The sequence below is a fragment of the Mus caroli genome, chromosome 4, assembly GCF_900094665.2.
Source record: "Mus caroli chromosome 4, CAROLI_EIJ_v1.1, whole genome shotgun sequence".
NCBI lineage: Eukaryota > Metazoa > Chordata > Mammalia > Rodentia > Muridae > Mus > Mus caroli.
In genome coordinates this window covers 106275702-106287901 of record NC_034573.1, presented here as the reverse complement: position 1 = coordinate 106287901, position 12200 = coordinate 106275702, and the positions used below count along the sequence as shown (strand labels likewise).

The 12200-nt window shown below is 46.0% G+C and overlaps 1 protein-coding gene across 11 annotated transcripts in view; it reads right to left on the bottom strand.

The window, feature by feature from the left end:
• The window catches only part of Mknk1 (MAPK interacting serine/threonine kinase 1), a 40277-nt gene extending 28667 nt beyond the window's left edge, over nucleotides 1-11610 (bottom strand). For 6 of the 11 annotated variants that reach the window (XM_029476332.1, XM_029476328.1, XM_021160704.2 and 3 more), the window contains exons 1-2: nucleotides 11525-11610; nucleotides 3037-3179 (exon numbers count right to left, since the gene is read on the bottom strand). The gene's annotated coding sequence lies outside the window, so the exon portion shown is untranslated. Of the gene's footprint in view, nucleotides 1-3036; nucleotides 3180-3481; nucleotides 3543-5904; nucleotides 5949-11524 lie in introns of those variants that run through there. The other 5 variants (XM_021160700.1, XM_021160702.1, XM_029476329.1 and 2 more) reach the window with 3 other exon arrangements.
• Between the last annotated feature and the right edge of the window lie 590 nt (nucleotides 11611-12200).

Genomic DNA, 12200 nt, shown 5'->3' with positions numbered 1-12200 from the left:
CTAGTGAGTGGTGGCACTGCTAGAACTGAAGCCTGGAGTTGGCTCAAGAATGTGAGCTTCCAACCTGTCCTGACACTGTTCCCGAACACTAAAGCCCCTCAGTTGTCCCATGGTCCCAAGGCAAAGGTAGCAGCTGGTGACAGCCAGGCACCGGTGCTACTGTTTATAAATCTTGGAACAGGACTTCTTTACTGCTGTGCTGTGCTGTGCTGGCTGGTTAACTTGACACAAGTGAGAGTCATGTGAATAAAAGGAAGGAGCCTCAGTTGAGAAAATGCCTCCCTAAGATCTGGCTGTAGGCCATTTTTGTAATTAGTGTTTAATGGGGGGAGGGCCCAGCCCATTGTGCTTGGGACCATCCCTGGGCTAGTGGTCCTGGGTTCTATGAAAAAGCAGGTGAACCAGCTATGAGGAGCAAGCTAGTAAGTAGCACTCCTCTATGGCCTCTGCATCAACCCCTGCTTCAAGGTTCCTGCCTAGTTTGAGTTCCTCCCCTGCTTGCTATTCATCATGATGCTTCATCACAGCAATGGAAACTGCAGGTCATGCATTCTGAGACTCGGCTCTCTGTTTACACAGGTGCTCTTGCAGGTGCTCCAATGTCCACAAGGTCCGGCAGCTCTCTTCCACTTTACATAACCACAAAGGCCTAATGGCTACATCCTCACTACTAGTTAATCAACTTTAACCTTTCAGAAAGCTCTTCTTGTTCTGAGATACCTCAGTATTTTGTGTTCTGTCATTTAATAGAGGATGAACTACAAACCAGTGTCTAAGCACATTATTCATGGCAGTCCAGAATGAAGTGTAAGGTGACAATCTCCTCCCGTCTGACCTGGGAGTTGGTAGATGTGGTTTGTGGAAATATCACTAGGTGTAAGGGAAAAAGAAAGGCACATTTTTGAGCAGAAGCGGGTCAAATTGAACAGACAGTGAGTATCAGGAGCCATGTATGCAATGAGCTCCGTCAGAGGACTGTATGTGAGATTCCAGAGAGCTGGAGGGATGTTTTTTTTTCCCCTTTAGACCTTCATGTGTGGAAGGGCCGGGCAATGTGGTTCATATCAGCTGCAGTGAAATTGGCATGAGGTGATACTCTGCAGGCCTTCAAGAGGGCTGTGATACTCAGATACCCAGAGCCAAAACCTCAGGCTCATCCTCTCCCTCTGCTCCCATCCTGGGGTTACCAGGAGCCTTTACAGCCACGTTGCAATTCCTGGTGGGAGGTACAACATTAGAAGGACAGAGAAGCAGGAACAGGAAGTGTGTGCTTACAGGATACAAAAACAAGCAGTAGCAAAGGGCAGGGCTTGGGTAGGGAGCACAATATAAGGGCTGAGAAAAGCAGGCTAAGCTAGCCATCTAAGCTCATTAACACAGTTCACAAGGCCCTCCTCTAACATTGGTCCCTGTCTTCTTTCCACCCTTAATAACCAATAGTCATTCTTCTGTGGAAGAATGACAACAGCTGCTTTTTACTCAGCTAACAATCCAAACAGTCCTGCTCGCGACATTTCTGGGAACTTCATCATTGTGCTTTGCTGCATAAAAGTATCCTGTAAGTGTATATTCTATATGCCATACAGAATATTAGAGATGGTCCTCAGGTGAGATTCTGTAAAATTAACACCTCTGCTGCTTTGTCAAGGGCATTCTTAGGAGAAAGTGGCTGTTACGTAGGTGATAGTGAGGAACAGCATGGGCGGGGCCACAGCTCTGTGCCATTGCCTTAACTTCCCACTGTCATAGCACAGCAACAAATAATGCTTGACCATGACTTTGAAAGCTTTTGGTCTTGCAGATCCCCTGGAAGGGGTTCTGTGTGGCACACTTGTGAACCTCTGTGCTGGGCAATGAGGAGGGAGCCAGGAGCACTGTGGTATTCAAGCCAGCTGCGATATGCAGTGCAAACTGCAGTTACTCAGAGATAGGCTAGATAAGTGGCTGCAGCAGGCCAGAGAGAGATAAGGAAGGCTTACACCAGAGGCAACGATGGCAGGGACAGGAAGGGCATGCTATCGAATGAGGGAGGAAACCACAGAGGCCAAAATTGTCCTGCCAAATGACTAGAGACAGAGGGGGAGGAGGTCAGTTTATGACCACCCTTGAAAGAGGGTTCTTCTCTAACACAGGGCCAGCCACAGAGTGGGGCCTCAATGCAGGTGTATGAAGCTACGCTTTTAGCCAAAGGCAGCCATGTGAACAGTAGTGGCAACAGAAGAGAACTTGGGGAGTGGGAGCTCAGGAGGTGGGGAGCAGGGGAAGATGACGGTGCCAGCAGGAGGCTTCAGGTGACAACAGGTGACATCCAGCAGCTGGTATTATGTCACAGGTCAGGCTAAAACAACCTTACTCAACCCTCATGTGTCCCAAATCAGTCACTGAGGCTTGACAGAAAACCTGCCTGGCAATGATGAGGCCTCCGGCTACAGCAAAAGACAGAACATGCCACAACCTCACTATATGAGCTGTGTCTGGGATATAAACACACAGGTAGAACTTCCAACATCTCCTTGGGAAGAACAAGACTCAAGGGACACAAGAATTTTGCCTTGGACACTTCTGCTGAACTTGGTCTCTTTTTGTTATGGTGTGGCAGCTTTATCTTACACGTTTTACTTACTGTTCTATTTTCCTTCTGTCCCTCTGCCATTTTGTCCCATAAGGGCTGTGATCTTGTTTACTAAGTAACCGTTATAGAAAGTTACTGAGACCTGAGAAGGCTAAGCCATCAATTGCTTAAATGACCTTGAACTCATGCCTTTCTCTGGAAATATGGGAAATGTTCAACTCAAGGTAATGTAAAAAAAGTAAGTGGAGGGCTGGTATGATGGCTCCTCAGATAAAGGAGCCTGTCTCCGAGCCTGATGACTTGAGTCTGACCCCTGGAAGGCACATGGCAGAACCAGAGGACTGACACTTGAGAAAGTTGTCCTGTGACAGCCACATACAGCACTCCCATCCCCAACTAACACAAATTAAATAAAGATAAGGCTTTAAAGAAAAGGGAGGGGTGAACGGTACATCCAATCTTACCCACAAGGTTCTTTAACTTGAAGTCTCAGAGGAATCCCAAGACTGGTGTCTTCCAGCCACAGAAAGTTACCTGCTGGCCTCTGTCCAGCCAGTGTCCTTTAGTCTGACACCTGCTTCTGCTTCATCTCTTCCAGCACAGAGATCTTCAAGAAGAAAAAGGAGAGAGAGTGTAAAACTGCTGGCTTCTCCAAGAAAACCAGAGGAGATGCTGATCAACCGAAGTGCCCCAGCTCTGCGAGTGACACTTGGAAGCAGGTGTACACACAGGAGTCACAGATGTCCCTGGGCTTTAAAAGCTGACCGAAGGACATCTGAATAAAAAATCAGCTTTGCTCCCACTGTGGATTCTAGGCAGTATAAGATGTATCTTGCCATGAAGATGGAGGTAGACCCTTCTCTCGGCTCCGAGAGTCTCACACAGAGGTTTCAAGCTGATGCTTCCTACCTGCTTGCTTGGGAGAGGTGCCAGCAAGCACCTCTGGTAGCCAGGCTCAAGCCTCACAGGCGAGGGGTAGTGGTGCCAGCAAGATAAAGCAGCCCCTGAGAGTAGCAGGTGGTAAGAATGGAGTCCCTTTTGTGCCAAAAACAATCATTGCTGATTCCCAAAGTGATGACTTCATTTTCTGTAGGCACAGTGCTGTTTTTAACTCCCTGGCTTTAGTTATCATGTGTCAAAGTTGCTCAACTTTTGCTCTGTGAAACACACTCACACTTCCTCTTTTCTCTAGGCAAAAGCACTGAAAATGTGCTTAAGTGTGAATTCTGAGCTTCTGTGCCAAAGTCTCCGAGTTTCTAAGTGGAAACTGGATGCATTTCAACATTACCTCAAATCACATTTGCCAAGCTGGACTTGTCGCAGCCCCTACCGCAGCTTCCTTCCTCCTGATTTCTCTTCTTCTCTATTCAATTACATCATCCTGTCAGCTACCTAGTCAGAACCATTAAGTCATTTCTCCCCCCTCCATGTGAGTTCCAAATGCTCAGGTTGCCAAGCCATTCCCTCAGCCTTGTCTATAGCTCCTTACAAACGACTCCTCATACCAGAGAGATGGCTCAGTGGTTAAGAACACTTGCTGCTCTTGCGAATGACATGAATTCAAGTCCCAGTACCCACATGATAGCTGACAACCATCTGTAACTCCAGTTCTAGAGAATTGGACAAAGGAATTCCCATTTATCTGTCAAGGTTCACAGCAACTTCCCGAGAGGACACTACCAGCTCAAAAAGCAGTCTCGACTCTTCCTACTCACTCCAGCATCTCACCTAGCTCCCATTATTCCATTACAACACAAATCCACGCCATGAGTTTCCCACCAGCCTGTAAACTCCTTAGAGACAGGATGTAGTATATATTTTCATTTAGATATTTTAGCATTTAATACGGCATCTGGCACAAAAGGGATCCCATGAATCTGAATGAATCACTCCATTCACAAAGTTTCCTGCTCACTGCTTGTGAGAGACTTCAGCACATTGGACAGCCTCTAACTATTGTGCTTTGTATTCCCAAAGGATTCTCCCAGGCTCCACGAAACTATTTCTAGAGCCCAAGAGAGTTTGGCTGGTATGTTTCTTATTCTCACTAGTGCCCTTCCAGGGTCAGCCTTGAACATCTATGAACTTTGACTTGCTGCCTTTAGTGTTACTAGAGGCTAGCGATTATTTTTCTGTAAAGGGCCAGATAAGATAGTAAGTACTGGGGCTAGAGAGATGGCTCAGCAGTTAAGAGCACTGACTGCTCTTCCAGGGGTCCTGAGTTCAATTCCCAGCAACCACATGATGGCTCACAACCATCTGTAATGGGATCCGATACACACTCTTCTGGTGTGTCTGAAGACAGCTATAGGGTACTCATATAAATAAAACTTTAAAAAAGATAGTAAATACTTCATACTTTGTGTGCCATATGGTTGTTGCTTTATCTGCTCCGTTTTTAGGGAAAAGTGCAGCCACAAATTGTATGCAAATGAATGATGATGACATATGTCAACCACACCTTAATCTTGGACACCACAGTTTGAATTTCTTCACATACTTTTTGTGTCTCATGAAATGTTCAAAGCCGGGCATGGTGGCGCACGCCTTTAATCCCAGCACTTGGGAGGCAGAGGCAGGCAGATTTCTGAGTTCGAGGCCAGCCTGGTTTACAAAGTGAGTGCCAGGACAGTCAGGCTACACAGAGAAACTCTGTCTCGAAAAAACAAAACCAAAACAAACAAACAAACAAAAAAAATGAAATGTTCATTTCCTTTTGATTCTCCATCTCCAAACACTAAAAACTTCAAGAAAGCACTCTTAGCTTGTGGTACCTACAAAAACAGCTGGCAAACCATAATTTGCCAACAACTAGTCTAATGTAAAAATAAAACAAAACAAAAGCAAGATTCAGAATTCCATGATAGACTCTTTATTCCCAGTCATTTGGAGCCACTCTAGAGCTGAAGAAGTAGAAAGCAGATGGGCTTTCAAACACCTCGGGCCCTGGCATACACTAGCAGCACGGGACATGCATCTTAACCCCTCTTCACTGACATAATCTACAAAACAGGGACAATAACATATGCTGTGAGATAGGAGACTGTGACACCAAAGTCTACAATTTAAGAGGCACTCCATAACTCCCACTATTACACCTTGTGAGACAGCCTCCCCATGTCAACTGTAGCTCTGGAAAGCAACATAGACAGACACTCTGGAAAGTACAGCAAAAGAGAACATGGTGTCCACAAAGGACAAAAGCAGAGAGGGTCTTGGCTGTTTTAGTTATATACACAGGAGTCTAAGAGTCCTGTTAGCCTGACTGTTCTGTTGTCACTCCTAGTTTCCTTGGGCCACTTTCCCTCTTTACCAGGAACCTTGAGACTCACGGAACACAAGGGGTCCATCACTTGGCTTTCAAGATGAAGAACATCTGGGGGACACAGAAAAGGCTGAGGTTAATGGCGTTTTCAGCCTTGATCCCAAAAGCCAGACCTGAGCCTCTAATGTCTTTGATAGATGTCTAATAGGTGCCATTGCCTCTGCTGGGGTGACTCAGGCTTCCTTCAGTGCTCAGACTTACCTTCCTATAGTACGCTTACCCTCTCTTCCAGCCAAAGGGGCCAAAGGCTACATCTACCCGACTGCCCTAATTTCCAGCTTCCTGCAGTGTGCGTAACTTACTCAGATTGCCTGGGATCCTTCATCATAGCCTCCCCTAGGCTGAGCCAGGACAGAGTGGACTCACTTGAGTCAGCTCTGGGTCCCTCACCTAGCACAAAGCTGTCACTTACTGAGTCAGTGAGACTTCTGAAGCATTCTCCCCTTAAACTTTTTTAGCTAGGCTCTGTTTAGCAGACTGAGTGGAGTCTGCGTCACTGCCAGGAAGAGGGAAACCCTCAGAGAGAGAAATGCAGCATAACCAATGGGATCTGAGCGATGGAAAACAGGTTTTGGGGATGAGGTGAAAGCATCCAGGCGGTGTAGCCTGCAGAATCGAAGATGAGGCCTAACTGGATTTTGTCTTTAGGTACAGAAAAGGTTCTCATGAGAAAATCTTGATCTCATCCCCCTTTATAATCAAAGGGAACTTTTCCATATTCATGGGCAACAGAACAATAAGAACTTGCTTAAGTTAAGGCCAGGGGGTTTTAAACTGGGAGGAGCTAAATTAGACACCACTTTCCAGAGACACCATACTGTCGTTCTGTTTGGCAAGTGAACTGGAGGGGCCTTGCTTGCAACTCTTGCTGAAGGCTGTGGGGAAGGAAATGAACACCTGCTCTAGTCCTGTTTACTGTGGAGACAGGTGTGGGAAACCCGAGTCAGGTGAGATTTTCTATCAAGCCATTGGCATTTTAATGGACTGTTTCCCACCGAGTATGTTTGTGGTGTCATGCTTTGGAGTCCTATGATGGAATTCTAATGTTAGATGTCTAATAGGTGCCATTGCCTCTGCTGGGGTGACTCAGGCTTCCTTCAGTGCCCAGACTGGCCTCCTATAGTACGCTTACCCTCTCTTCAAGCCAAAGGGGCCAAAGGCTACATCTACCCGACTGCCCTAACTTCCAGCTTCTTGATGGGACAATGAAAAGAGAGAACAGCAATGTCAGAGTAATGTACACATGTATATGTTATATAATTATATATGTCCATATTATATATAACATGTGTGTATACACACAAGTACACACACACACTTCCTATGAAATCAGTACCAAACAGGCTACTAATGTCATTACTAATATTGCCGCTGAGACAGCTTTTGTTCACTAAGCACCTGCTGCCTGCTGGCCACTGAATTGCTTAATGTCATTGTAGTCCTCAGAGCAGCCCTATGCGCTAGGGAACATCTGTACCTCATTTTTCAGATGAAGAAACCTGAAACTATGCAAAGTTAAATAACTTTGTCCAAATCACACAGCTAGCCAGTGCCAGGGCCCGCACTTAAACCCAGACAGTCCAACTTAAAGTCTGTACACTACCTACAGCTTCCCCACAACTGTCCTGTGTGAACCATGCTGTCACTTACTAGCTATCCAGCCTTAGTAAAGCTACTGTAATCTTCCAAGGTCTGTTTTCCTGGTCTTTAAATTGGGGATAAATATGCCTTTATTACAGAGGTCATAAGGATTAAGTAAATTACAGTGGGTAAACTGTGTGGCTCACTGCAAGCCACAGAGCAGACATATGCTGAATGCTAGCGCTCTTCTCTCATCCCAGTCCACAGCTCTCCCCCAGTGTGCTGTGCTTACATGTGTGTGTGTTCCCTTCCACACATTTCTGCCTCCAGTCATGGTTCCAGCTGACCTCTCTCCCAGGAAAGAACTCCCGCCATGTTCTGCCTAACGTCTCCACCTTCAGGAATCTGGTCATGCAGGCATTGATTTTTCCTGCCTAACTCCCACTTGGTTTCATTTACCCAAGTCAATCTGACTTCAGTTATTTATGTACTGATCCATCTTCCTAACTATACACTAGGGATAAGGCTTCCAAGAGATAATTAATTATAGGAGAGCAAAAACAAAAAACAAAAAACAAAAACAAAAAAAAAACCAAGTTGTTATCACTGGTACATATTTCTCAACACCAGAGGCTCTTCGACAGCAAGAGCTTTGTATGTTGCTGAGTGGAATCTTTCCAGCTTACAGTGGGAATCTTTATTGAAAGATCTAGGACTGCGTTTTTCTTAAAGCTGTGTATTTTACAATAAGCAGACAGTTTTTTGTATTGCTGGGGGTCAGAGCCTTGTAAGCACCAGCCCAACAATTTTGTAGGCATATTCATATCCCTAGGCTGAGATCTGCTAGTACTCATGTGGACTTGTGTCATTCCTTTGTCTATCTTGCTGGCACATCTTGGACTCCTCTTGGGCTATCTCTTCAGCATGAGGATGGCTTTCATTCACAGAGAAGGAGAGCTCCTGGAACAAGCTCTCCACCCCACTGGGTAGGTGACTGCCATGACAACTATACTGAAAGTCCAGAACTATAAGACCAGAAAACAGTGGAAAGGGTACCTATCTGCCTTGGTTTCCAAGTCCATAACAGTTTAAAATACTTAAAACTATAGTCCAGTCCATAGTAAGTGTGTCATAAATGTTAGCTTCATCAACCATGTAGAGCTCCTTGGGAGCCCTCATAGGCAGGGTACACACTTGGCTTAGCAATTGATGCCAGCCTGGGTATCACAGAGTCCATCTCAAAAAATTAAAATCAATTCGTTTAAGTTTTCTTCTTCTTTCTTTCTTTCTTTTTTAATTTTGTAGAGAACCAGAAAGATGGCTCAGTAGTTAAGGGCATGTGCTACTCTTGCAAAGGACCTGAGTTCAGTTCCCAACATTCATGGTGAATGGCTCAAAATGACCTGAAATTTCAGCTTCAGAGAATCCAACACCCTCTTATGATCTTCCTGGGGATCTATATTCATGTATACATGTACGCAATTAAAAATACAAATAAGGTCAGATGTGGTGGTGGCATACCTTTAGCTCCAACATGTGGGAGGCAGAGGTAGGTGGATCTGAGTGTAAGACCAGCTTGTGCACATCCTGAATTCCAAATCAGTCAAAGAGACATGGTTCAGGGCTTTCTCAAATTAACTAATTCAATAGAGTAGAATTAGAAAAAACAAGTGTCTGGACATATCACTTCCAGAACTCTCTATGCTTGACTGAGTCCTTGTGTAATCTTGCTTGAGTCTTTCCCTATCCACAAGATAAAGGTAGTGTAACTAGATGGTACCTATGCTCTTTCTGCCTTCATTCATACACACACACACACACACACACACACACACAAAGAACTTTCTATTCCATATGTTGGGGCTGTTGGCAAGGAAAGATGTGAATTTGTAGCTGCTCATCCCACATGGAAAGGACTACTGTTTACCAAGGCCAAGGGCAGAACAATTGATTAGTCAGCCACCTGTGAGCTTTCCCGTACCTCAACTATATCACAGACTATACAGGTCCCTGAACACTGCACGACTTCTCTCGTAACTAAACTCAACAACAGCAAGGCCAGGGCCTGAAATCAATAACAGCAGTGAAGAATCTTGGTTCATGAAGAATTCCTGCACCTTTGTGCCTCTGATGCCTGTAACTAGGGCAACATCCATCTAACCAGGGCCCTCCTTAGCCATGAAGGACAACATGAGGTCTCCTTCTAATCTTGATGGCTTGTAAAACAAAGACCAAAGAGGGGATAAAAAAACAAAAAAGGCACTGACTCATTTGACCACAAGCATTACAGAGACCTACTATGTGCCAGTCCTGTACCATAAAGAGCAGGTGTGACATAGACTTGGCTCCTTGCCACCAACTGTAGTCGGGTGATGTACCCCAAGACAGACTTTGCTAAGACGTCTATAGGAAGCTCAGTCTCTGCTACAGGAGACTGGATTGGGAACATCTAATCAGCAGGAGGATGAGACGCGTCACCAAAGATGTGGTGTGAGCACCCGTGAAGAAGCTGCAGAAGGTGCCATATTATTGAATAACTACAGACCACACAACAGGAGACCTAGCTAAACATGTGCTGCAATTTGCTAGCTTGTTCTCTGAACTTCTCTCTCCATGGTTGGGTTGGCTGGTGCCAGGCCCTCTGACTGCCAAATCTGCACTAGAGAAATGGCACTCTTATGCAAGCCAAAGACCCTGGATTATAGAAAGAGGAACACTGAGGTGGGAACAGATGCTCGGAAGGGGCTCAAACTTCCTGGCTAGTTCACTTTTTTTTTGGTTTTTCGAGACAGGGTTTCTCTGTGTAGCCTTGGCTGTCCTGGAACTCACTCTGTAGACCAGGCTGGCCTCGAACTCAGAAATCCGCTTGCCTCTGCCTCTTGAGTGCTAGGATTAAAGGTGTGTGCCACCACGCCTGGCTTGTTTTTTTTTGTTTGTTTGTTTTTGTTTTATTTTTTATTTAATTAATTAATTTATTTTGCTAGTTCACTTCTATACACAATCCTGACTCCGTGTCTATTTTTCACAGTACTTCCAGCCCAGGCCCTTTAGAAGGCCCGAAGCTAAGGACAGTGGGCAGCAGCTCTCTGATGGCTGGGGATTCAGGGAAACATTATACATCAACTACTCAGCTGGTTCTTGGCACACGGCCTGTGGTCAACAAGTTTGAGCTCCCTCCTCATACCGCAAGGTCAATTTCGCCTGTAAATCCCAGGAGGCTCCAAGGCTCAGGTTACAGCAGCTTCTCTCCCCCCCCCCCCCCAGGGCCTCCCTGAAATATGTCAGACCAAAATACTCTTTCCTGGAAATCACAATAGTATGTATCAGTACCATTGCATGTGGGTAATTTACATATAATCATACTTAACCCTCACAGTGACATTATTATATTCGTTTTTAAAAGCTCTAAGAGAGAAAGATGAGTTGTTCTAGGATGCTTCCTAAGGAAAGGGGAAAGTATAGCTCACCCCCAAAGTCAAGCACTCCCACCCTCTTTCCTAGCTTCTGATGGTCCACAGTCCTACAGCTATAGAAAAGAGACTGCATCCTACCCACACTCCTACCTCTCTGTTGAAAAAAGTGTGGCAGAATCATTTGTATACTATATTGCAAAATAAGTGGAAACCGCCAATTTAACACAACGAAGTACACATATTTTATAACGTGCTCATGCCAGTGAACTGTCTTGAGCCCTGTCAGTCTTGAGTGTATCCTTGTTTGGTCTGAGGCTCAAACTCCTTATAGGCTGAACTCCTCCTCGACAGCCCGTTCCCACCGGCTCCCGACCTGTCACAACCCAAGCCTGTCCATAGGCACGGGCTGAGAGTCCGAAAGAGGATTCTATACACTGCGGTCTGGGCAGGGAAGCAGCTTTGAGGACAGTTCTAAAAGGATGTCCCCTTCGGCTGCTCCTCCGCAGAAGAACCGGGTCGTAACCTCGAGCTGCTCGGAAGGCCCTGTCTGCCCCTCCCAGGAGACTGCAGCGCCGCACCCCAGACCCCGGCCCCGTTTCCCCGCCGAAGGACTCCTCGCTGGCTCACTTTTACCTTAGTTGACCACCGCGGGAACGGCCGCGAGCACCCCCACCTGCAGGTCTCCGTCGAGAGCGCGGAAGAGGCGGAGCTAAACTCAGGGGGAGGGCCCGGGCTGAAGGGGGCGTGAGGGGGAGGAGTCACGCCTGCGCCCCGAGGGCCACACGTGGCGAGAGGCAAGGCCAGTACACTGCGCAGGCGTGGCACATCAGAGCGTCCTCTGGTTGTTGCGGGTTTTTTTTTTTTCCAAGCGAAAAGTGGAAGACACTACAGGTGCAAATAGTTACTTCTGCGAGCCAGTACGGAGTTCTTATAAACCTGAGGGCAGCTCTGTCAAGTAAAGTTTATTCTTATTTTTGAGACAAGGCCTTATTGTATACTCCAGACTGACCTCAAACTCGTTTTTCTTCTGACTCAGTCTCCAGAGTTCTCTGATTACAGACGCACACCACCGGGCATGACTGTAAAATTTCTATAAAGGTCTGTGTATACAGAAGTTCGTGAGGGTTTGAATAAAACATTACTTCCGGTAATTAAATTTTTTTAATTGTTGTTTTTCTAAACAATCTCACTATGTAGCCCTGGCTGGCCTCAAACTTAAAGAGATCTACCTGCCTCTGCCTTCTGAGTGCTAGTATTAAAGGTGTGTGCCACTACAGTCTCTCTCTCTCTCTCTCTCTCTCTCTCTCTC